Source organism: Topomyia yanbarensis, chromosome 1 (genome assembly GCF_030247195.1).
Source record: "Topomyia yanbarensis strain Yona2022 chromosome 1, ASM3024719v1, whole genome shotgun sequence".
In the NCBI taxonomy this organism is placed as follows: Eukaryota; Metazoa; Arthropoda; class Insecta; order Diptera; family Culicidae; genus Topomyia; species Topomyia yanbarensis.
Genome location: NC_080670.1, coordinates 42,398,709 through 42,421,030, shown reverse-complemented (window position 1 = coordinate 42,421,030; position 22,322 = coordinate 42,398,709). Strand labels below are relative to the sequence as shown.

The 22,322-nt window shown below is 38.4% G+C and overlaps 1 long non-coding RNA gene across 1 annotated transcript; it reads left to right on the top strand.

Moving 5' to 3' along the window:
• Positions 1–929: 929 nt before the first annotated feature.
• Positions 930–14,144, top strand: LOC131677462 (uncharacterized). The gene is made up of 2 exons (XR_009303354.1): positions 930–2,045; positions 12,768–14,144. It is a non-coding gene; the product is annotated as an uncharacterized LOC131677462 (long non-coding RNA).
• The last annotated feature ends 8,178 nt before the right edge of the window (positions 14,145–22,322 follow it).

The following is a 22,322-nucleotide window of genomic DNA, read 5'->3' as shown; positions in this document are numbered from 1 at the left end:
GGGATTTTGCATGGGAAAATTAACTTTTACAAAATAATTCCTCCAGGAGTCGCCCATTACTTCCTAAAAATAAATCGTTAAATGACTTTTAAAGGAAATTTAACAAAGAAACAAAGTCTCGAAAACCACAAAACGATCTGACGCTCGAGAAAAAAGTTATTAAGCAGAAACTGATTAATGCTCTGACGATTGATAAAAGCGGTGAAACCGGTACTCCGAACCCTAGTTAGTGTAACTATTCAATTAACTGTTGTCACTAACACATCTAGATCCCATTGCAGTCGGGTGTTGTTTCGGCAAGCAATAACAAGAATAGCTAATAATGCCACAAGTCACACCGATTGTCATTTAATGATTACTTGCGACTCACATTAAATATCGACGCCAGATTAATAATATACCTTTTCAGCTAAACCAAACTATGGACTATTATCAAAATGATAATAAAATATCGTTATTAGGTGTTTAACTTTTTAATACTGATTAGTAATGTTTTTTCGCGAATTTTTGTGTAAAACGTCTGTGATTCTAAATAAAAACAAAATCGATACAGTAGAACTTTGCGGTAATAAAAACATAGCAACAAAAAAAAATATTTTTGAAATTATTTTATTGCTGATTTTTTTTTCATATTTGATAATAATTTGTTTTTATTTGAAAAGCTTTAACTTAACCATAAGCCTTTAAAGAGCAATGGTATAAGGGAAATAGAATTTTTCTCGAATCTAAAGGTTACGCTATTCAATCACCCGTAAAATTGAAAATTTTAACATCCCTATTTGTGGAAATAGAATCCACTAAACGACACCGACAAAAAAGAGAAAGAGAGAATAGAAGCCGAGAGCACGCCTAACTCTCCCGGGTTCGGCATACACAATTTCCTTTAAAATTAATTCGCTCTCGTGAAATCGAGCGCATTCGTCGCAGAGCCGTCGTTCCCGTCTGTTCATTACCGTTCATTTCCACCGCTGTATTTTCGCGCTGTACTATCTCCACTTCCCGCCTCGGTCGATCGGAGATATAAATAAGAACAGTTAGAAGAAAAGATATTTCGCGCGCGCTTCGGTACGAGTGTGTAGTGTTTTTTTTAATACTGCCTGATTTGTTTGTGGCTTACTTGCCGCAGTCCGTCCCACCAGTTTACTGCTAACCGCTTCAGTTTGTGCCGTATGTTAACGATTGAGCTGAGCTCACGTTGGTTATGTAACCAATAACAATAACAGGAATTTAATTGTGGAGTTCTATCACGAATTTGTGGAATTATTTTCCCTCGTTTCACTATCAAAGCAAACTCTGAAGTGTGTGTCTTCTGGATGTCACTGTTGCGGCGAATAAAGAGCGAGGCTACTGCGTTCCATCATGGGGAGCTGAAAAGTAAATAATTGTGCTGATTGAACTGCTAATGCGAGCCAAAAAGTGTATGTGTGCGTGCTTCGATGGATATTTTCGTGTGACACTTGTGCGTATCGCCGGAATTTGTAGTGCACTTGTTTGAGAACACATCCAAAACGCCATAGTAGGAACTAGGTTACTGTGGAAGAGATAACCCGATAGTAACAAGGCTGTGACTGTCCGTGATTGTGGGAATATTGAGTGCTTAAATCGAAGTTTTCTGCAAGAAAAAAAACAAAATGACAGCGAGCAAAGTACAATCTCGCCCGAAAAGTTTCCTGACGTCGTCGGCAGCGACTCCACGCAACAGTGCCTTCGCGGCCTACAGTAATCCGGAGCAGTTGCGGCGTAACGTCGGCGGAACCAAACGGTGTCTGTTCGGTAAACCGGACCCCGCTGAAACGAAAAGACTGGAAGAAAAAACCAACCAACAAAACCGCCAACATTACATGGAACGATATGGGTTTGACATCGCAACCGGACAACCTGTGAACCATTCGATCTCATCTTATTCGTCCTCTTCATCGTCCTCCACGTCACGGTGCAGTCCCACCAGGGAATACTGCAGGCCCAACGAGAACACCAACAAACGGCTGTGCAAAGATGAGCCCAAGAAGTCGTACGTGAGCAATAGCAGCAGAAATTATTCATAGGTAGGTAAGTTTTGCCGCCAAAATTTTCTCATATCGGGCAGGTTATGTTTTGTCACCCACAAAAGTTAAGTTGCAATCTTGGAGACGGTGCCGATGTGCAAGGTACTAGATCTATAAGGTAGACAAGCAATAACTTGAAATATTTTTTTCTGGAACGATTTTTTGGAAATATACTTACACATTACCTTTCGGATCTATTCACACCTCAAAATGGATATGATTAGTAGATAACTATGTCATGTCAAAGGAAATAAAAATCCACGTCGACCTTCGTTTTGCTTTAGAAGCAACTGGAGCTGTGGTAATCGAAATTAGATTTCTGGCAGAAATTAACTACCTTATACTGTTAAGAGTACCTGTTTGCCCCTACCTTCTCAATACACCTACCTTGAGCAAGGCCTACATTTTTCGGGAGTGGATTGTGCGCATTTGCGAAAAAGCAAATCTGGCGCGATCGAGAAACAAAATTTGGCCACAAAAGAAAGAGCGCGAAAAGACGAACGAGTAGCATGAGCAAGCTCTTATAATATTGGTTTGACCTGTTTCTTAACGAACTCCCCAGAGCAAGAGCTCGCACCAAAAAAAAACATGGCAAAAGGTGTACATGCGGAGGAGAGCAAACAAACTGGCGATCGGGCGTGAATATAATGCTTGCAGTCTGCCTGTCTGGGCCGAAGAAATGGCGCGAAAATGTTGCCACTTCGAAGTGAGTTTGCATTTTATTTGAATGGTTCGACCGGTGGCAAGCGTCTGCGTCAGTCTAGTCGGAAGATTTGCATGCTTCTTCTGACCTGTTTCCAACTGGTGCCTGGACTCCTGGCGCCTATGTGGTATTCGCATGCGATAAGTATGTAGCCGAATAATGTGAGCGAGCTGAACTGCTAAATGTCAATGGCGCGGAACAACATTTCGATTGAAACTGGTTCCATAATCACAGGATTAGGAAAATTAGCATTCCGGCTAATGTTAGACACGACGTTCGGCAAAATGGTGATTGCTACTAGTATTTAATGTTAATTTTCAAACCAATGGTTTCGAATAATCGGTCCACTATCCTACATAATGCACACAGTTTATTTGGCAAACAACTGGCCAACCTCAATCCCCGGAAAGCAAAGGTATAAGTGCTAATTCGGACAAAAACTGCGAATCAATAAAAACGTAATAAAAAGCGCTAATGACAACAAAACATCGAAAAAGCGCGCGAATGCCAATTAATACGATGTTCGAGAAACCAACAATGCTACAATACATAAACAATAAACAAATCAAACCTACTCCCACATCATGCATCGTGGGCTCGATATTTGAGGTTCGTTTGTGGCGCGCTTTTTTTTGAAAAGCCACTTTATGTCCGAATTGAGAGTGCATATCATAAAAGTGAACCGACAATCAGGAATCAAGCAAACGGACAGACAGCAATTATAGAGAACCATTTTAATCCGGCACTGGTCGCGCCCGTGCCACAAAGTCACCGAGGGGTCAGGAATTGGACAAATGTTGGTGTTACTTACGTTCGATGCATTTTAAATTGAGCGCAAATTGCACTCGCAGGTCAGACACCGGTGCCGGGCGGCTACCTTCGCGACTGCAATGACGAGACGGTTCTGGTTCGCCATCAATGCGATCGTGCATTCTTACCGGGCTGAAGTGCATAAATTACCAGCGGAAGGACGGGCGGGCGGTGGTACGCAAGTAAAGTGCAACCCTGTCGCCGGATGTGTTTCTTAATGTGGGTTTGCTGAGTGCGCTTTTAGCAATTTTATTACTTCTAACCATCTTTGAAAGTCACTCTGGGGGAAGATTTGGACGTGACATTGAGTTTTTGATTTCGATACAGTCCAATAGTTTAGGAAGGGTCTTCAGATGCTTTTAAAAGAAACATTTTTTGTAATTTCTGGAAGTCATTATGAAACAAAGAAATAAGGAGACCAAATGACTCATTGTTCGGTATTGAATAATTCGAATCGAATCTTAACAGATCTTGATATCCAATAACGGATAATCGTTGCTCCAAGATTTGTTTAAAGTTAGTTATGATTTTCAAGGAGACGGCAGAGATTAGTTCATATTTATTGTCGCATAAGTCAATTATAAACATTTTGCCCTTGCGGAAGCCAGAAGCTATCGCGATCCTGTAGCCACTGCAACACTTCTTTTGTGCCATGCAGCTAAAATCATATGTCGCTTGGATTCCATGCCTTATTAACTTGTCGACAACTTCGTATCCACTTCCAACTCAGAACCAACATCGCTTGAGTTGCCTCGTTATTGACCATTTATCATGTAGTTTGTCCTGTCAGAGTTTATAGTCATTGCAACTCCCGCATTTGAATGACACAAACGCCTCTTACACTACCCTGCGATCGACTCCAATGACGTCGATGTTATACGCGAAGCCAAGATGCATACGAGATCTCGTAATGTGTATGCTTCGAGATCAACAAATCTTCGCAGGTGGCTTTGACACATTCAGAGCGTCAACAAAGCCAATTCACACCACTTTTCAAGAAACTTTTGAGCATGTTTCCAACCTCTGTACAATGCATTTTTCGGAGTAAAAGCTAGAACTGAGAAGCTCGAATCATTGACATCGGGTGGAACCGATGATGTATCATCTACTGATCTGATGTATAGATGCACTTTATCAACTCCCTCATCGGAATAAGCCAGCTATCTCTTCTAATCAGTATGATCCCTGATTGATTGAAGCCGTCGTGCATGTTTACAGTACTCAAGACAGGGAATCAGAGCTATATTAACTTTGTTGTGTAGAGCAATATACCTCAGTATAACAGTGGTTTCCATTCTTGCCGTTTTATCAACCTTGCGAAGCTCATCAATAACTTTGTCCTCATGGAAAATATCGGTCAAAGTGGCAGAACTGTGACATTTGAGAGCCTCGCAAATGGAATATGATGGTTTGAATAATACTTCGTCGATCAGTCGATCTCTGTGAAACTAGTAAAAACGGAATCTCAAAGGTTCACGAAGTTATCTAAAGCTTCTCAAGCCAGCAACATAGAGGGGCTCTTCACTCGCAGAAATAACTCTGTCCATTGTACAGACCACATCGACGGAGCACCTGTTCAACGAATGTCGTTAGAGATCTTAATATGCTACTGGACCTCTACTTCAGAATCTAACCAGAAGCGGATCGCATGTTGAGTTGTATCTTTACGATTTCAGACGAGTTTCGGGACCTGCCCTGATTGCGGGTTGCTCTATTATTAGTCAGTACGATCAGCTCTTGGCACTGCTGACAGCTTGATGTACGATTGTAGACGACACTTCCGGCTTGCTGGAGGAGGAGCGGAGAGTTCCGTTGAGGTTCCGCTAAAAACAGTTGGCCACTCTTATCGTAGTTTTTGCAGAATCCGGTTTTCGATTGCCCCCGATCTATCTTCCTGGCTGTCAACAAACCTGCTCCGAACACTTTGATTATGCTGGTGACAGTTGATTTGGCCACAACCAACAATTACGACAAATTGACGTGCGAGTAGCTCGGATTCTCGCAATGCGCGGAGAAGATTTTGCTCCATCGCCATTTTCACAATTGAACAGTAGTTGTCAAAATCGGCATGATACTACACACATATATCTATAAAATGAGAGGATTTTTAATACACGATGAAAAAAATGCGTTAAGTTGATGTTGACCATTTTCTGGTCGTAACACCCTGGAAGCGGCCATGCATGTTCGCAACATTCAAGAAAGAATATAAGTGCGACATAGGCTTCGCAGTGTGGAGCAATATATGTCAGTTGATCATTCGGAGTTTACCTCATTCATGACACAGTGGAAAGTCGGTGTCATTTGGGAGCATCTCAAAATGTCTACCGATGATTTGAATCACAATCTCTGTGCAATTAATTAAAACGGAATCTCTTAAGTTCACTAGCATATAAAGAGTTCTCCAAGGCAGCAATATAAACCCACTACTCTTCGCCATCGTTATCAATGACGTCTATTTTGTATTTCCTCAGCATAGTTTTGGGTGATCTGATTTTTTCTGGACATGGTGTCACCTCAGTTGTTGTGAGGTACAATACCTAATCATCCAATTTACTGAATGGTGCGCCGTTCATTTACTGACCAAAAGCGGATATGTCAGCTTCACTCACAGAAATAACCCGATCCATTATGCAGATTACATCGACGGTGTACCTCTTCAGAGAGTGTCATTAAAGATCTCACTGTGCAGCTAGATCATAACTCTAGCATCAAACCGAAAGAGAATCGCATTTTGGGCCTTATCTTCAGGATTTCAGATAAGCTCTGTGACCCGTACTAATTGCGGTCAATCAACTCTTGACCCGGTCGCCACAATGTGGAGTAGACTTCCCAAAAAAATACGTTTTGGAAAGCCAGCTAGTCGATTTCCAACCCCATCAGGAGTATCTGCTTCAATCAATCAAGTCTAGCAACTGAGCCAACCTCCTTGAAGTTTGTATGGGATTTTTCCACGATTTATATGGAAAAAATCGACTTGTTTACTAGGAGGCACTTTAGGACCCAAAACATTACTTTTTCCTGTTTACAATTTTATTGAAGACTGCAAATCAATCCCCAAATTCATCATTTTAGTTCTAGTGATGTTTTGACACCTAGTGACTTACAAAATTCAAGAACGATGGTGTGTGAACTGCACTGACCAGAGAAAGCGTTTTGGTATAATGTAATTCTCGACAAACATATGATTACGGCTTAAAAGCCAACTGTCAAAATTCTCTTTGAAAGGAAATGCCGGACAAACCGTTACTCGCAAATCACAGAAGTTGATAGTAAACAAAAGAGAAAAGTTTTCTTTTTCATTAACTGCTATGAACTGTGCTTAGTCAGTAACGGTTTGTCCGGAATTTCCTTCCAAAGAGAATTTTGACAGTTGGCTTTTAAGCCGTAATCATATGTTTGTCGAGAATTGTATTTTATTCCTGGCGCATATCAGCATTTCTAGAGAAAATTTTCAATAGGTCGTAAGTAACATTGAGAGCCTCTCTTTGTTTACTTTCTCTTTCGTTTATTACGACGTCATTACAACACTTTGTACTAATTTTCCAATACATATCGAAAGCCGACGGTTTTTACTACAATATTATGCAAAGAGTAGAGTAGTAAATGTTGAAATGGCCGAGTAATTAACAGAAGAGAAAGACCTCGAAGAGAATCTCTCATTGTTACTTACGTCCTATTGAAAATTTTCTCTAGATTTTATTCCATTCTCTTCGATGAATGCCTCTCAGTTCAGAGCATGCTTTGATCCAAATGAATAAGCGAGCAGCAACCAATACTTTCAACGTGTCGCATTGTTGAAATGGTTTATCGGAACTCCGAAGCCATCGTCCATTCCCTTTCATACTTGCGATTGTATGTATGCGTGTAAAGATTACGTGGACGTGAACTGACGAGAGAGAGCCTCGGTTCGGTCGGTCTTCGGTTTGACGACATGTTCATATGTGCATGTGTGCATCGCGTTCGGTACGGACCGATATGCAATGTATTTTGCGTCGTTTCTTGACGACATTTTCCACGGACGGTTGTGAAAAGAAAGGCAGAAGAATCGTCATCCTAAGCAAGGTCACCACAGATGGTAGACTTGATCTAATTGTGTGTGTTTATACAATGCATTTCCCGCTGACCGATAGAGTTTGTATGGATTAAATATCCGCATCTGTTTAATGATAAATATATTATCCAAAGAGCTCTACTGCACATTCAATGACCCATATCAAGAATGCCTGTTTATACATAAACATTCTGAAGCCACCTTCATGTACAATAAGCTCAGTGCAAATTCATCCACATATCAACTGGATGTTTGCAATATATTCGCACTTTCTGAAAGGAAAATAATATTTTTGATACTGACACGTATTTACAATAAGCAAAATAACTCACCAGCGTTTTACTCTGAATTCATTAATTCATGGAATTTTTGCAAATTCTCCTCCATCCTCAATTAATGAAATCGATACATCAACTAGTCAAGTTCAGATGGCGTAGTAAATAAGTAAAGTAGTAAGTAAATAAAATAACTACGTAAAATCTCACTATTTTCACGATATTTCAACTTACTAAGACACAACACAACAGCATAAACGACCTACTGAACGATTGACTTCGATTTCCTGTTAAATATACCTACTATTTATCACTGAAAAACTTTGAAAAATATTGGACGACCACAAAGACACGTTCGAGCGATTCGGCAGTGCTGCCACTTCTCCCGGTAGCTACACTTGTTCTATTTGGTTCAAAATTGGAAAAAAACTCATGGTTTGAATAAAAATGTACTCAGTGGTGGGATGGTGATGGGGAATTTTCAGACTGAAGCAATTTGGTAGATTGCTGTCTTTTTCAGTGATATCTATACTTTTTCACACTCAATTCAGCACTGTGATTTCCCGACAACAGTGTAGTCAGCAAATTTAGAAACTAATATCTCAGCAAAGTCACATTTGTTTACAGATTGTTACAGAAATTACAGAAATATTGTCCTAGTCTCAGCTATCAAATGTGACTTTCACTGAGATTTGAGCCAAAAATTGTTTGCTGAGCCGTTGATATTTCGGCAAAAGATACAATAAAAGCTGAAACTCGACAGAAAAGAGCAACCCCTTTTTCAGACACTCACATTCACATTCTTCACAATTATAGTTCCGGTGGTGTATAAATGGCAGATTTCAAACCGTAGGAACATATTGCTTGCCATGCCATTCCTTTTTGAGAAAATTTCTTCACTTGAATCGATTTGTCCACGCACTAAAATAGGACAAATTTTGTGGAAGTTCTAGGGGTTTCAAGGGAACTTTTGCATACTTTAGAGAAGATCTGTTCTACTCAGAGTAGTAGTAGTCATCAAACACTATGGTTTATGTAACTGTTAGAATTTCTGGTCGCATTTGCAACTTTATTAAAATTTCCGTTCTTCGGCGTTTTAGAAGTTGATTAATGATCAAAAAGTATTCGGAATGAAAAATAATCTATAATTCTCTTTCTGAAAAGTATTGTTAGCTATATTGCACCCCATAAAAAGAAAACTCCTGCTAGGAAGTGATTCGCATCATGATAAACTGTTATTGTTACACCATTAAAGAATACAAAAAACAACTGCTACTTTCTAGATGGCCAACATCACAAGAAATTCTTGAAAAATCTCAAATTCAAGAAAGTCTTCGGGCGATTTCTATGAACTTCAAGCAATTCCAATACGAATTTCAGAAATTTAGGACAGTTCTGGAACTTCAAGGAGTTCAAAATGATCCTACAAGTATTTATGAATTTGGGGAAGAGGTACCAAATTCAGGGAATTTATTTGAATCTCACGTTCTCACTTTATTGTCCCAATCACGTTTTGACATTGATTTAGTCTACCTAATTGCATATACCATTTTCCAGTTTCGAGTTATCTTTTCCTGGCAGTTAGTATAAGAGTAGTGTTCCCCAAACTAGATAGATTTTACACTCGCTTGATTAATTCCAAAGCGCTGCGCCAATTTCCGTATAGTTACACCCTTTTCATTTAGCCATGTATCAAAACCAATAAACGAAAATGTAAAATGAAAAATAAAACCGTACCAAAAGGTAAACAAACGAAAAATGACATCACATTAAAACTACAGACTTTTTACACACAGACTAATGAAGTGTCAAAAAGTGCAACAAAACCAGCATGGGATTCTCTGTGATGCAAGTTTATATTCATGGTTGCTAGTTTTACGGTTTTTGGCTCTGTAAGTCTGTGTGTAAAGAATCTGTAATTAAAACCACCACAAAACGTACGTACAACGCAAATATATGCGAATAACTATTATTTTGTTCGGCATGTCATTTATCCGACGTTTCGACTCATGTATGTTGCCTTCTTCCGGGAATCACTATTAAACAAGTAGGCAATCTTTATGTAGTATAGGTATGTCTATTAGAGTGGCTCGACATATGACATTTTTCAGCCCAGCACATTTTGAGTTCCTTTTGTGATTCCAAATACATGTGCAAAATTTGGAAGCGGTCGGTTACTTGCCGGGTTTGCGCATTGCGATCAAAGTTTGTATGGGATTTTATATAGGGAAATCAATTATTTTGCATTTACAAAAAACTGATGATGTGGCAAGAAAATTACAACTACGCACCCAAATCAAGCTTTTAATCACCAAAAAAAGATTGGCTTGAAGCTCTATGAGCAAGAGTGCCTGAGAAAAGTATAATACCTTTCATTAAGGCACAGACTAACAGACAAAGCACACGAAAATAATTCTTTTCCTGCTTTAACGGCAATTTCACATGTGTTTTTAGTTGGGACTGTGGACGCATCTGCGACGATGGCGCCATTGACATACGTACTTTTCTCGTCTTCCATCTTACACTTTTTTAGACTGTGCGTATCGAAGCGAAACTTTCACCATTGAAACAGGTATGTTTTCCAAATAAATCGCTTTCACAACATTCATAATCCGACTACTGATGCCGCTTTTGCTTGGCCCCCCAAAATTGAATCAGGTTCCAACCCCAACTGCTGTCAGTTCATATATTTTGACAGTAGCTAAGGTTCCAATCTGACTCGGTTTCGCCTCAAGCTAAAATTGAACAAGTGAAGCAGACTAGGCCTACTCCTAAGGCACAAATCCCCGACTACATACGGGGAACGTGCCATTTAAGCCAATATATTCTGATTCCTGAATGACCCTGCCACGTCTAGCTTTCTGATCTGTATATTGCACATCCTTGCTCTCACTACAGTACTATGGCTCTAAATGTTCATAACTTTCCCTATTTAGTAATATTTAACTAATGTCGTTTTCGCCATTTGTTTGCCAAAGGTAAGTAACTTTGTCAGTGTAACTTTGTTGACAAAAAGCGTTAGAAGGAAGTCACTTCTTTCTCTCGGAATAAACTTTATCTGAAAATTTTGAAATATGTCTAGGTTTGAAACTAAAATAAGGCCATTTGCATTTTGCAGCCACAAAAGATAACCAGAATAGTGGTCGCAGTGGCCATTTGAGATAAAATTAAGGGCGTTTCCCAAAATCGTGAAAATTGAGGACATGTCCTTTAACATAAGGACGGTTGGTAACCCTAATGAAGTGAAGTGATTGATTTAGAGGACTGCGTCATTTCCCAAATTTTTCGCCACTCCCACACATTACTAATTGGTACTCCCCTTGACGTTCTGGCTGGAGTAAAAAAGTACGACTGCAGCAATGGTTCGAGGCAACAGTTAAAGATTTTTGCTAAAAATGCTGAATATATCAAAAGGCCGAAAAGCTTTCTAATTTTGAAACTATTTTATATCAATGCTACAGATTTTTTATTGTTTTGATTGCCAATGGCGACTAGATCAAACCACAGGGACACATCGAAGCAACGTTAATCTCTTCCGCTTCGCTTGACCAACTACGGCACCTCGCATTGCATAACACATTCGAGAGCAAGCGACTCGATCGGTGACCAACGATGCTTTTCGCGCCAATTCGCAAATTCTGCGAGCTTGCCAACAAACGAATCAAAGTCGCGATTAAAAAAAATATAAATAATAAAAATAATAACACCACAAAATAAATATAGAAGTTGAACTCAACACACCGACGCAACGATCGGTGTGTTGCTTGATGCTTCTAGCACAGTGACGGCCTGACGTAACGGGTGGTGTGGCGGTATTCGCTGAGACGTGTTTGGCGCGAGCGTCGCACGTTCGGTTAGCGAAAAGTCAGCTTACTACTAGGGTGGGTGTGTATGTGTGTGCGTCTTGATAATGCCTTTGTGTGCAGATGTACACACTAGTGTACAACAGCAGTGCTACAAATACGGTAGTCAGATATGAAAAGCATGACATATCTGTGGTACAGGACAGCTCGCACGCCCCAAACAGATGGATGTTCGGCTTTCACGCTACCACCTTTACGAGAAAGACGATATGACTTGCCCAATTTAGTCTTATCAGGGAGGAAGCCGCACTACCCCATATAACCAGATATAATACTCTCGTTTGTCATCGATTACAATAAAACTGAAATTGGCTAGTGCGTGCTATCACATAGCTGCGACCGTTTAGTGATAAACAATTTAGTAGGTGATGTACGTACCATAGAACTGTCAATTCGGGACAATTTTAGCGTATATAATCAGGTGAAACCATGAAGTTAAGCACCACCTTCGTTGTATGTCGTCTAGACTGGTATCGAAATAAAAAAGCTATGGAATTAATTCCAAGTATTATGTCTGTTGACCTGCTGTCAATAAATTGCATGTATATTTGTTTTAATACACGGTTAAATAAAACAACCTGCAGAATAAGTTCTTTTAACTTACTTTTGAGTTGTGCGTCGCTTTCGCACTTATTAGTGTTGTCAAAAACAAAAAGAGAGATTCGACTCAGTTGAGGTCTTCCGTGGAGGAAGGTACTTTTGAGTTGTTTGGGGTGAACTCAAAATTAGGTAAATTCAACTTAAATTTGAGTATAAAAAACCTATCAATGAGTTGTAATTTTTGCCGTGGTTAAATGGAAACTACCTTCAACACGGTTTACCTAATTTTAAGTTCCCCCACGATTCCACGAGATTGAGTCAAAGGAACTCAATTTTAGGTAGTTTTTCGTTTCCGTGCATCACTGCTCTGTTCGTAAGAAACATGTTTGAACAATACAAAAAATTCGAATCGATCGTTTCAATTTTCACCATACGACCGTTCAGTAACAAACCCTACCTTTTCTTTCTTCATTTCAGATCTGTGTCTCATCGGGTGCGACGAAGCCAAGGTCTTCACAACAAGCAACAGACACACATGGGATCCGGATGCCATTTTCTAGCCACCCGTGTCGATTTGCAGTCTTTCCAAGGAATCTCTCAACTGCAAATCCGTGTGGAACAAACTCTCAAACGAACCATGCAATAATCAACTTAGCGGAAGTTCTGGACTCCTTGAATCATTTGATGAAATGTTGAAACAAAAATATCCGCAGTTTAGTTTATGTTATCTTTACCAATGTAAATTGTTTTTTTCTTCTTCCAAGAGACAAGATGAGACAACTGACTTTTATTGTTTATTTCCATTAAAATATGCGGAACGATACATCCACGTAACTTAAAGCAATCTTTCACCAGAACACTCAGTTTTCCTGTCTTGTCCGAGATAGCTAAGATTATTTTTTCATATGTATACCACTATAATTTCACAAACCATCAAGTCTACAGTACGAGAAACATCGATACTATAGCTAAAATCAGTCCTACGAAAAAGAAATATATTCTCACGAACCAGGTGAAGACCTTCTACCGGATTCCTGACACCAAGCAGCAGCCGTCGGGGGAGGTCCATTTATTTTCTTATTTAATAATAAACAGCTAATTTTGTGATATGAAAGAGAAAGAGATCATGTAATGATTTTTGCGTACAGGCGAAATCAAACAAAACCTTTATTTTGTGCACCACTCCAGCAGGAAAGAAAAAAAAACAAAAACCCCAAGCACAAGAGGAAAACAAACTCAAAGTTCTTTCATTGTTATAATATTTTATAGCAAATTTTGTTGAGTAAGGACGAAATTCACCATATTTGAGTAGTGTTTAAGTAAAGTAGAGCAATCGTTAACGTTTTTAAAGCCACTTTCATGAAAAGTACCGAATGCAAAGGGGTTGACGAACAACAACACATTTCTTCCCTTCTTTTATTTCTTCTCCTTTTTGTTTAGTTGAACTCAGTTAGAGAAACAAAAAAGTTTGATCTCATAATTTAATTATTACCTGTTTTTTTTAAACGTTGATAATGATTAGACATTAACGATATGGCTAAGATAAGCATAGATTGCATTTGTACCCTGGAAAATAATCACGATGAAAACTGCGCCGTACTAAAGATTGAAACGTATTTTTTTTTTTCGAAAAACAAATAATACCAGCACATTTTATAACTCTAATTTAACGTATGTTATATGCAGAAAATGGCATTGCCATGATACAAGTTACGAACAATTTCACATTGAACCTATATTCATCTTCCGAAGAAACAACTCTAAAGAATTACGTGCCTTATCTAAGCTTCCGATAGATTATTTAAGGATACAACGATAGCTGTTTTTTGCAATAAATCAGTATGATGTATAAGAGATGTTCGTTACGTTGTTTGCAAGATATCACAACCCTCACATTGAATAGAATAAGAACCGTAGCGTTGATCTTGGGCGCCCAGGGTCTCGGTTCTGTGTTGGTGGTGTTTACTTTGGCTTTTTTTTCGCTTCAGTTCAACTTTGGAACAATAACTTAGGGCATGTTCAGGAGCGTTTTATTTTATATAGGAGTTTCAAAGTAGAACTGGAACTGAAACATCCATGTTTTAAATGCATGCAAAGTTTTCAGCAGAGACACTTAGAACCGATAGACTGGGGAAAATAAATTTGAATGCAGTAACGCTGAAGGCATGGCTAGACATGAATTTTAAACTGAATAGAACACCCGCTAAAACTGCTGCTGGGGACAGAAAGTTCCAGTTTTAAAATTTTCCGTTTTATTTTATAGAACTGTCAAAATTATAAATCTAAAACAAACTCTCCTGAACATGCTCTCAGGAGCGTTTTATTTTGTATAGGAGTTTCAAAATAGAACTGGAACTGAAACATCCACATCCCCAGCATAGCGTTTTGTTTTATAATTTCGAACAGTTTTGTTTTAAAATTTAAAACTGTTATACGACGGCGTTCTATTTGTTGCTGATTTTAAAACCCCTTTAGGGCATGTTCAGGAGCGTTTTATTTTGTATAGGAGTTTCAAAGTAGAACTGGAACTGAAACATTCACATCCCCAGCAGAGCGTTTTGTTTTGTAATTTCGAACAGTTTTGTTTCAAAATTTAAAACTGTTATACGACTCCGTTCTATTTGTTGCTGATTTTAAAACACGTTTAGAACTGTGTTTTAAATACATGCAAAGTTTTCAGCACAGACACTTGGACCCGATAGACTAGGGAAAAATAAATTCGAATGCAATAACGCTGAAGGAATGGCGAGACATGAATTTTGAACTGAATAGAACATCCGCTACAACTGCTGCTGGGGACAGCAAGTTCTAGTTTTAAAATTTTCAGTTTTATATAATAGAACTGTCAAAATTATGAGTCAAGAACTGAAACACTCCTGAACATGCTCTTAGAACTGTGTTTTAAAAACATGGAGAGTACTCAGCACAGACACTTAGACCCGATTGACTTGGGAAAAATAAATTTGTATGCAGCAACGCTAAAGGCATCGCGAGACATATATTTTAAACTGAATGGAACACCCGCGAAACTGCTGCTGGGGATAGCAAGTGCTAGTTTTAAAATTTTCTGTTTTATATTATAGAACTGTCAAAATTATGAATCTAGAAATGAAACACTCCTGAACATGCCCTTAGTGTGTGCTTATCTTCACTTAGTCTATGAAGCAAATCAAGATTTCAACCGTCTCACAAGGCTGGCGTCCTTGGCAAGAAATTTATGAAAGTTTCGGCATTTGTCAACGCTAGCAACATTGTCGGCGAATATGCTTCGGTGAATTTGAAATTAAGTGTCCATAAGACAATCCAATCGGAAAGTAATGTTTATTACAATGTCCTTCAAGAAAGACTTCAGCTTTAAAGGAGAAACAATTTTACATAGAAATGTGATTACAGCAAAAGTTGTACAGTAGGATTCCGTTTTTGGCCACAATTATTCTTTTCAGTTGCCAAAACCGGAACCGTGCCAAAAATGGAACCTTATTTTTAAATTTTGGATTATCAATTTACGATATCGAAAATGTTTCAAGGATTAAAAATCATACGTGAAATGGAATGAGATGAAAGAAAAAGTAAGCAAATTCAATTTTATTCATGATTTTATCAAATTCAGACGCTCAAAACCTCCAGCGCCCTGGGTATATATCCTGGAGGTATCTTAGATGGATCATTAGGTATCTTAGATGGAAATGATCATTATTTTGACAACTTTCATTTTGATCTAGATAAGTAGAAACTGATCTAGATCTTTTGACAGAGGTGTTCTATCAAAAAACTTTCTTCGGCAAAGTTGTTTGTTTGACATTTTTAACTCTTTATAAGACAGTGGCAACTATATTGCCACCTTTTCGTTTCGTTCATAACGCAGAAATATGAAGTGAGAAGTGTTCCAATCTTATGAAATCTATTTGTTAGGAGTCTGGCAACTCTTCTTATTACTTTTTATTGAGATACAGTGAAAAGTGTCAGATTGGTGAGGAGTTTTTTGAAGAAATAAAATAAAAAAGTATTGTTCAAGTTCTCACGTTGCGCCAGGTTCTAGACCCACGTATAAATGAATTTAAAAAAAACCCAGCGGGTATATATGTATAGAACAAGATTCGCCATCGAAGACTACGACAACCGTTCAAAATCATACTCATTGAAGTTGGTCGGACGATATCTGTTCTGCTCTCGGATCAAAGATTCGAATGAACTGACACTGAAATATTCAGCCGTTCCAGATAGCTCGAATGTTCGCCCAGATAAGCTTGTGCTGTCTAAAGTTAACAGATGACATTACTGACGAAAAGCCTTTTATGAAGGACTACCGCGTCTGCATGTCCGTACACATAGTTGAGATCGATGGTGTGCTTACCGATTCGATATAGTCATGCGTGGGATGAATAGGGTTAGCTATTTCTCCAGTGAGTGAAAGGCATTTGAAAAGCAATCACACAGGGTGGGACAAAACTATACTTCAAACTCGTATTGAGTGACCTTTAGCGCGATTGCTTTGCCGAATTAAGTATTCTTCGACAAGGATCGTGTGCATGTTCGTACGGCACGTCATGTTTTGCACTAAATAAAAGCAAATAGGTCACATAAGAAATAGGACCCGTGTGGCATCTGTGCCGAGAATCATGAATGTGGGGCCCTGTTCTCACAGTCACGTCACCTAGTGACTACAAAGAAATTTTGTTCTAGTCACTAGGTGACGTGACTGTGAGAATAGGGTCCGTGAAGTCCTTCAAAAGGCGCTCTAAGCACTCTTTTGCAGAAATACCAAAGAGAGCAACGCTCTTCACCACTAAAAATCGCTATGCACTAACTCAGGAAGAGTGTGACTCTGACGATCCCTATGTGATTACATCTGTTACTGCTCCTAAAAACTACAGTTGTGATTCGCTGGTTGGACACTTTTTAACTGGACCGCTTTTTAGTTGGACCTCCGCTAGTTGGACCATTGTCCAACTAAAAAGCATCTGAACGCCAAAATGTCATGTTAAAATTACTTTGACAATTAATCTGACAAGATGTGAACAGATGCATTTACACTGCCAACATCTCTTTTGGAGAATTTTTGACATTTGTCAATCGGTCCAACTAGCGAATCAAATTCGTTAGACGGACAAGTCTGTGGCCCCAACAGCGAATCACGACTGTAGGCAAATGATATTCCATGTAAACGCTACAATTTTTCTCTTGAGAGGCCAACGAATATAACAGCTCGAGAAAGCGCTGGCATAAAACCGAAGCAAACAGCTCTATGCTCGTCCCTGCTCTGTCCTATTTTTGTTCCTATGAAATTTTGGAAACGAGCGATTGGCGATTTGCGGCAAAACCAAAATTAGTCATACGACACCTATGATTCAGCTCATGAACTGGCAAAGTGATACAATTTGCCTTTTTTCACCCGTAAGTGAGTCGTAGCTTACAACAAAATCTTCATTATCTTCTCGGAAAAAGCTAACCACTGCCAAAATATGAATGAAACGAGTAAGAAATTTAGTTTTATTTGCAATTATTCTGAAAGTACAGCCATTTGCAACTATTTGACTCATACATTTCTTCGAAATGTAATCGGGGTATTATTGTGGTTACAAAAAATCGTTCCATAAATAAAGTTCCAACTCGAAACCGAGACCCAATCAGCACCAATATATTTTGAACTACGTAGGAGATTCAGTGAAGACTATCGGAGAAGGATCGGCTATGCATGATACAAAGCTGACACTTTCCTATTAGCCGGATATATTCTTTCCTCGCGTGATCTGGAGAGTTTCATGAATTTACACCATCTCATGAAGGTTTAGCTTAACTTAGGACGAACGGAAAATGCTGTTGGGGCGGCTACGGTGCTCAACAAATTACATTTCGAAATAGCGCGCATATAGCTCTGCGAATAATATTAGAAACCACTATGTTTTACACTCTTTTCGCAAGATGTTTACTCATCATCTGATAAAATGATGATTTTCCTCCATTTTCATAAACAATTATCAACAAATTGATCGGTAATTTGGCGTTTAAAAGTCATTTTTTACCAATGTTTACAGAAAATATATGCACTATGACAGAACAGAATAAAATCAGCAACACTTTCCTTCCAGCGCTATCTGCGAGCGGTTTCAACGTAGAATCGCCAATAAAGTTTGCAGTAATTTTCGCTAGTTTTTAATTTGAAATCTTTGCTGTGGAATTGGGCAACTCTAACACGTCAGATATGTACTCTTCTGTCCAGAGCCGTAGCAATTATGTTTTGCGTGGGGGCGTGTATTCTTTACTGCTTTGGCCGTCTTATTTAGCCTCGCCTACCTCACCTTTTGTTATTAATCAGTCAAATCAACTTATATCTGAAAAGAGGCTTTTTTTCAATGATGTTTCAATGATGTTTGTATTGACATTTTTTACATACACGCAAATGAACAATTGCCTAAAATTTAGCCCTTTTGGCGCAATTCTGGAGTATAGCTAAATAAGGTTAATTTAAGTAAACCATTTATTCACTGCATAAATCACGTCTCATCACTAAATTTTTTATACTCAAGCTTAGCACTGATAACTGACATGACGGCGCCGGTGACCACCACTCATTCCAGTTACCCTGGGTTCAATTCCAGCCGAGTTCGTTGAGATTTTTCTGAGGTGAAAAAATCTGTGGTCAGATCTTCCTTCGGAAGGGAAGTAAAGCCGTTGGTCCCCGGTCCATGAGTTGATAGATCGATATCTAGTCCAAATAGTGAAAACACCTCTCTGGGTGTCGGTAAAGAAAAAGTAGAATCCAACTTCTATACTTACTAACAAAAATATCCTCCTCCCGTGATATTTGTGGGGTGCGCAGTAGTATATACGGCCTCTAGCAAAAGAAAGTATCGGACTATCCATTCCTTCCCTTTTTACGTTCGTGCCTGGCCGGCGCTGGTATTGATCAATAAACACTTTAAGATTACCAGGAGTTGCACATTGAAAGATGTTTCGCTACTCCCAAGCATAATTATCTACTGATTCCCTGTGCAACTTCAGCTAGCCCAGATCGATAACGGAGTAGCAGCCAGGGGTGGTCGCACAAGCTCACAAGCTCAAGCTTAGCACTGATAACTGACATACAAGTCAACTTTTCAACACGTATATGAAAAATAACTGTCGTTTTTTAGTAGCAGCAGCAAGTAGCAACTTGTCAGTAGCCAGCGCTACGATCGACAGGCAGACTTCCAGCAATCGGTATACGGACCTCGCGTGCAAGCTTGGATACAATGGTTATTCACGTAAGCGAAATTGATTGCGATGGTGAAGTGTAACGTATTTTGGTTCGTATTTTCACAGGTTTTCCGGAAAAAATTGTTCTAACTTATATCTGTTCTCTGTGTCTTCAAGTCACACTCAAATTTAAGTTGAATTGACCTAATTAAAAGTATACCTCAAACAACTAAAGAGTACCTGATTTAACGGATGAGCTCGACTGAGTCAAATCTGTCGTTTTGTTTCTGACAACACAACTAAGTGTGAATGAGTTAAAAGAACCATAGGCATATTTTAAACTATAAAAGAAATGCACGACATTCGCCACTCCTTTGGTCCTCCGAAGTTTGCATTTTATAATGGCTCAATAGTTTCCTTTCGGATGGAGTTCAAGATTGTTTGATGGGTCCATGTCTTTCGGCACACAATCCACCGAATTAGCCGCATACTACTCCTAAGTGGTTTTTGAATTATACCATGACGCCAAATTCCAGCTAAACACCGATTTTTGAACGTGAAAAAGCTGTTTTTGGAGGGAAAGGCCGTTCTTCGAGGGAGTTACGAAATGTTTCACTATATGTTTGCCACAAGTACATATGGCTTGCCAAATCAGGTCGAATTTTGACAACTTCATCCGTTTGAAATAGTTATCCACAGCAAACTTGTCCTTACTCGTGATATATTCCGGTCCCTGCAATTGTTTGAAAAAACCATTCTCATCATCAATGAAGCAGCACCGGTATTTCATGAAGAGGGTCATCCATTACTTAAACCTCTGGAGGACGTTTGACACGATCGAATGATGTACTATCACAAATGACGGATCTTTATTTATAGCAACAAAAAACTATTTTTCGGGGCTTTCGGCACTAAACAATCTTCTACGCGGTCTTTTATCGACCGATTTTAAATTTTTTGAGTGTTCTCGAAAGAAGAAGAAATAATCTTTCCAAAAGTTATAATCCTTTGTTAAAAATACTATGCGGTTGTGGGACAACAATATGAGAATAACCATTATTTTGGGATGTTTCATTAAAATTATGAAAATAGTTCTTCTAAAAACGCGTCTTTATGTCAATAAAAATAGAAAGACAAGTAAATTCGAATCTAACGACCTATTCATTATCAAAATCGGTTAAAAAATGACAAATTTATAAAAAATCCAAATAAGAAACATGCTTGCACGGAATTTTAAGGGGACAGTCTCATATAAAATTCAAAAAAAATCGATATTTTCTAATTTGGAAAAAAATAACTCGACTATTTTTAAAACCGGTTTTGATGATAAATAGGTTGCTCTCTCTAAATTTTTTCGAAATAGGATATTCAGAAAGTTGAAAATCGGTTAAAAATGACCACGCAAAAAATGTTTTAGTTCCGAAAGTCCTGAAAAATAGTTTGCTCTAAATCAAAATTTTGGGTGTGCGTTAAATTGATCAAACGGGGTTTTGTATTATATTTGAACAGCCCTACAACCTTTAACATATTTGTAAAGTAAATTCATTTTTTTATTTGGTGGCACCATTTAATCAATGATTTTTTCCTAAACAAATTCTATTCAACCACAAAAAACCCTCTATCAAACGAAACGAGTGTTTCTCAAAAAGTTCAGCAAACGATCACGAAACGAAGCGATGGACTTTTGTTGTTTATTGTAATTTTGAGGTGAACCACAATATAATTCACCTGATAAGTCAAGTTTGGCAAACATGTATACGGGGCTATTATTCTTTTATGAGTAGTAATGTCTGTAGGTGAAACCTCCTAAAAACACAACTAAAACTTCGAACACACAGAAGAAGAAGATTGGCCTAAAACACATTTTGAAAATAGATGAATCTGAACAAAGTGATCAAGAACCAAAGGACGCCAACGCTTAAGATCTGAACCGACAATCTGAAAGAAAAGATAAAACATAAAGACTATCCAGAAAATTCGCGAGGAAATAGCAAAACGTGAGAGAGAAGATGAGAAATGAAAAGTTCTCAGACGCTCAACAGAGGAGTAACCGCGGTTCAAATCCTGGCCAAAATTATTTGCTCCTGCTATTGCTGTCATTTTGCATTAACATGAACCAAAAATAGACAATAACTAGTTTTTGGAACAATTTGCCATATATCAACCTACCAGTGCAGAGGTCCATTTTCTATATCATTACGAATGCTAGTAATCTTGAGGTGATCTTTGCGAATGCATTTGTTTTTCCAGTTGCATAAACTGATGATCGGCAGAAAGGAGAGAGGGGAAGGGAATCCTGTGCATATATTCATAGAGATACTTTTTCCAAACCTAGTATTTGGCCCTACAGCATTTCGATGTACCTCAAATTAGTAAAATTTTTAATATTTTCAAATCGCTTGGTATTTGTGGATCGGACAAGATCGGAAGAGTTCCAATATTTTTTGGATAGCTGGACTCTTGTTTTGCAATAGTGCTTCAGGAACTTTGCCGGATCTTGCTGTATAATATAACTTTTTAATCATTAAAGTTTGGAATAAAATGTTAAAAAAACGTATTTTTAAAGTTGGTGCTATGCACAGCAACACTACTATTTTCAGTCAGTTTCAGGCTGAGGTTATACAAATGGTTGTGTTCAACTACGTTTGTAATAATATTGTCTCATTTAATACAGTCATCATAACTAGAAAGCTATATTGCTGCATATATAATGAAAATGATTAAAAAGCACCTGAAAATATCACCATTTCACATCCATGCAAAAAATCTTTAACAATTTTTGACATACTCCTAATTTTGCCATGTTATACTGTAGACTTTAATAAAAATATAACGAAATAAACAATTGAAAAAAAT